At 41.1% G+C, this 4,883-nt stretch overlaps 1 long non-coding RNA gene across 1 annotated transcript in view; it reads left to right on the top strand.

The window, feature by feature from the left end:
- The window catches only part of LOC116669988 (uncharacterized), a 13,773-nt gene extending 11,708 nt beyond the window's left edge, over positions 1 to 2,065 (top strand). The window contains exon 3 of the long non-coding RNA XR_004326927.1: positions 2,052 to 2,065. This is a non-coding gene — a long non-coding RNA (uncharacterized LOC116669988). The remainder of the gene's footprint in view (positions 1 to 2,051) is intronic.
- Positions 2,066 to 4,883: the final 2,818 nt, after the last annotated feature.

The raw sequence follows: 4,883 nt of genomic DNA, 5'->3' as shown, positions 1-4,883 counted from the left end.
TATATATATATATATTGTTTTATTTTAACAAATGGGCATTATAACTGGCCTCCTCATCTCATCTTCCTCCTCCTGATCCCTCACTACCTCCGTCCCTCTCTCCTGCCTTCTCCTTCATTTCCTTCTTCCTCCTGTGCACTACTCAGAATTTGAATACAAAAGATTGGTCCCGGCACACACTGTGTTGTAACGTAACGCCACCGAAACAGCGTCCCTTTTAACATTAAATCCAAACCTGCCAGTTTATAATATTTTGTATTTTGCTGTTCTTGCCTCTACTAAAATCAAAACTAATCATTTTAATATTTGATGTGATTTATCAAAATATTTTAAATGACCGGGTTGCAAAAATCAAATACGCATTTTCAAGCATTGTATCTAAAATTCAAGCACTTTTAAAACCTTGAAAACATCAAAATTCAAGCATTTAAGGATTTCAAGCAACCGTTCGAACCCTGTAACTAGATGTTTGCTGCAAACGTTAAGTTGTACATAGCGTTAGCTTAGTGTCTCTCCCTTCTCTCTGCTGATTCCACTTTCGTCTTTTTAAAGCTCAGTTCGGCAGTTCTGTAACTGTTAACTTAATACACTCTTCACCTGACTTCACAAAGAGCTAAAGAGCCAGGTCACTACCCTCCTCCATACATAGTTTGTTTTAAAACATAAAGCAAAGTATAAGACGCCCCAATTAAAAGACAGGTGCATTTTAATGAATATTGTATCAAATTTTAAAATCCACCTTATCAGTATTACCTGGCGTTGGTGTTTTAGGTACTCCATGTGCCTGGATAAACACGCATTATGATGTTCCCTCAAGCGTTGTAAGCGTGCCTTCAGCCTGACATATGCTGCACTCTGCCTGCAAGTGGTTAAAAACAAAACAATTCATGTAACATCATTTACATAATTTCAAATGTCTAATTTGAAGGGGGCCCAGTAGCCGCTCTACAGTTAAGTTTCATTGAGTAACAAATAACAAGGTTATTTTTGCAGCTTGTGGAGATATCAAAATAAAGTCCATGCTAAGGAGAATAAATCTCCCTTTCTTAAGAGATGGTTATAGAGATGTGAAATTAGGCTTGAATGACGTTTATGTACTTTTATGAGTCTGTTTACCTGCAGTTAATTAAACCGGTTAAATGGGAGCATGCGCAGAACAGACAGCACTGCATATGTTGATGAATGATGAAAGCAGAAATCTTTACAGAAGCAATGCCTCCTCACATTTAAAATAACAGCAACCAGACTGAAACTAAACATAAAGCAGCCTGTAAAAGTCTAATAAGTCTGTTTCCACCACTTCACATTTAAAACTGACCGACACGACAACATGATGCACTGAGTCTAAGCGCCTCGTGTCACATCTATATTAGTATAACTATAGAAGTTGAGACCAGCCAAGTAACAGCAGCAAAAAGCATTACAAAACCCAAAACATGATGAAATACTAGCTCAAAAGTTTACAATTTGCTATGCTAATACTGCAATACTAGCCTGTGACACGCTTACTAGCTATGTAGCACTGGAAACCATGCTAGCTATATAAAATGAGCTGCAAAAATGACTGCAAACACGTAACCACAGTGCTTAGTCAATAATAATGACTAAAACAGTGTTACATTACTTACCTAAAGTTAGTTTCCATCCGTTTCTTTGTCCATTAATGTCTGTAGCTCTGTCTGTCTGTGCTGCTGCCAGCGTGTGCTCTGCTCGTTCCTACTAACTGCACGTGCAGGTGGAACCGCCCACTCAGCCACTCAGGCACCGTGTGGGTGGGGGATGGGCATAGGTGAGGTGGGGACCGGACGAGTCAGGAACAGTGTTTTCTACCGATCGGCAGCTGAATCCCGGAGGCTGTGACAGGAGGGAGGCAGGCCCAGGGTACGCTGGGGACCGGGGGGGTCAGGAAAGGTGTATTCCTCCCTTACCTCTTTGATTCACTGTGGGCTGGGTAGCAATCTATTTTATGGTATTGCTGAATTGTGTTTCAAAATTATAATTTCATCCAAAATAAAAATAGTTGTATACACTTTAAATATCGTTAATTATAGGGATAATGGTTTTGCCAGAGTTTACATTTAGGAATTTTGAATTGAGCGGTGTTGCATTTAGGCCCTGTTAACTTATCATTTAAAGCTTCAAACCATAGTAACTAATCCTTACCTTGTACACAAAAGCCTGAAATAAAACTAATAAACTGTTAGCTGGTGACACGGATGGAAGCCGTTCATCTCAAACGCTGCCATGACACAGAGCAGATTTTAAAATCAGCTATGTATCCCCACTATACTTAGAATATGTTCAGCACTTGATGCCAGACAACCATTTACAACGAGAGCTGACGCCGTTATCTCTGCTCTCTTTAAAGCCAATAGACTCTTTTGACAAAAACTGTAATTTTAGATCACAAAACACGAGTTGCAGCTTTATCTCTGCCTCAGTCGGTTAGTTTGTTTTATTGTGTGGCTTTCTTAACTGTTAAGCAAAAGAAATGAGATTATCTGAGCTAGCTGCTGGTGAAGGATGACGTGTCCTGTGCTGTGCTCCATAGCAACTTCCTTGATAGGTGTAGGCAATCAGCCCTGGAGGGCCTATTTTATTGTGGATATTATTATTATTTAAATAATAAATTAGTACGTGACTATTCGGTCACCTGTCACCACCACCTCTCTTCTGTCATATTACAGTCTAGTTGAGTCTGACCAACGTTACCCTGAGACAATGCAAGGCTGTTCATGTCGTTGCTACTGTGAGTTATACTGCTGCACCAGAACACTGCCTTGGGTCGTAAGTCTTGGGCGCGCTTGCTTGGGGTAATAGGATAGGTGGGGTACTGTGGTTTGGGCAACTGTGCTAGAGGCAAATGCATAGGAGAGTGATACGGGACGAGGAGCAGGCCCGTGAGACACACATGGAGCTTGCCCGTATTGACCTGTGCTCCTAAACAAGTGACATTGAGGTTGCAAAGTTTAACAACCAGGTCTTGCATGACGGAGGACAAACTGGAAATAAAACTAAAACTGTGAAAAATCTTGAACTAGAGTTATAGTATAGAACTTGCAGCTAGCTGAGAGCAGCTACTTCTGTCTCTGTACAGCTAACGAATGTTAGCCACAAGTTACTGGATGCAACTTGAAGTAAGTTATTGCTGGCTATGTAAGGATTCTATAATTCAAACTTAATATACAGTGCTGAGATAGAAAAAAAAAGTAACCCAGCCCCAACAGGGAGAACCAGGTTCAACCAATAAAAACACAGTAGTGACATTACACCCAGTTAGCGCTAACTATACTACGCAGCAAGAGCGTGTCTTGTAAGTCAACCAAGTTTATGATCAGGAGGGGACACGCTCTACTTTACTGGGGTGGTGGGGAGCAGGACTGTGCAATTAATGGGCATGCAAGTTAGAAACACCAGCACGGTTCCATGTACATTTCTCGCATATGCTAACGCATTTCTCAGTTTGAAGTGTAACGAGACTGCTATTCCAGATCACTTTGATAAGGCTAACAGAGCACTGCTTAATGCCAAACTCACTTGTTAGGTTAACCAGAGCATGGCTTAATGGCAAACTCACTTTGTATAGGCAACAGGCACTGCTAACTAGCACGGAACACTTTATATATAGCTATTACGAGCACTGCTTAATGCAAACTCACTTTGTATAGCGTAACGAGCCACTGCTATTGCAAACTCCCTTTGTATAGGCTACAGAGCACTGCTAACTTCCGACATAACTTTGTATGGTTAAGAGAACGTCTTAATGCAAACCTACTTTTGTAATAGGCCAGGTGGACGGCAACCTTTACCACTAAAAGAGCCATTTAGACACCGGAACACAGTAAAGAAAACACTGGGAGCCACAAAACTCTTTTGAAATTTAAATGAAATAACACTATAATAACGTTTTTTTTTTTTGCCTTGTGTCTGTTATAAACAAAACTATAATGTGTTAAATTATGAAAATCATATGACGACTGCAGAGAAAATAAATGAAAGAAATATTCTGCAGGCAACAAATCATTTTTCTAACCCAAAAAAAAACAAAAGCGTTGGGTTAACCGGTTATTCCTCTTGCTCTTAAACAATTCTAGACAGCCTCAGAGACATCACCCCCGTGGGTTTGGCCTTTAGTGGTATCCAATGGATCATTTCTTCTGTGGCCAGTCGAGTTACCATAACGGCAGAACACGTCGCTGTTTGTTTAATATCATCTTAGTCTTTAGATTCATCACAGGCAATTGAGAGGAAGCCCACCTAACTTGATGTCTAATTTGCTGTATGAACTAAAACAAAATACTTTTAATTAAATATTCATTAAGATTTTTTTTTTGTAAACGCTGAGCCGCCATCAGAGGGATCACAAGAGAGCCGCATGGGCTCGGCCTCCAGCCACAGGCTTGCCGACCCCTGGGATAGGCAACAACCGAGCACTGTACCAAGCAGACTCACCTTGTATAGCTAACAGAGCACTGCTAACTGCATAATCACTTTGTATAGGCTAAGAGACTAAGCACTGCTAACGCGCACTCACTTTGTATAGGCTAACAGAGCCATGCTAACTCTGCTCCTTTGATAGGCAACAGAGCACTGCTAACTGCTGCCTCACTTTGTATAGGCTAACAGAGCACTGCTAACTGCAGCCTCACTTTGTATAGGCTAACAGAGCACTGCTAACTGCAGACTCACTTTGTATAGGCTAACAGAGCACTGCTAACTGCAGACTCACTTTGTATAGGCTAACAGAGCACTGCTAACTGCTGCCTCACTTTGTATAGGCTAACAGAGCACTGCTAACTGCTGCCTCACTTTGTATAGACTAACAGAGCACTGCTAACTACAGCCTCACTTTGAATAGGCTAACAGAGCACTGCTAACTGCTG

This window comes from Etheostoma spectabile, chromosome 20, assembly GCF_008692095.1.
Source record: "Etheostoma spectabile isolate EspeVRDwgs_2016 chromosome 20, UIUC_Espe_1.0, whole genome shotgun sequence".
NCBI lineage: Eukaryota > Metazoa > Chordata > Actinopteri > Perciformes > Percidae > Etheostoma > Etheostoma spectabile.
Note: the sequence above shows the minus strand (reverse complement) of the source record. Positions and strands in the feature narration are given on the sequence as shown.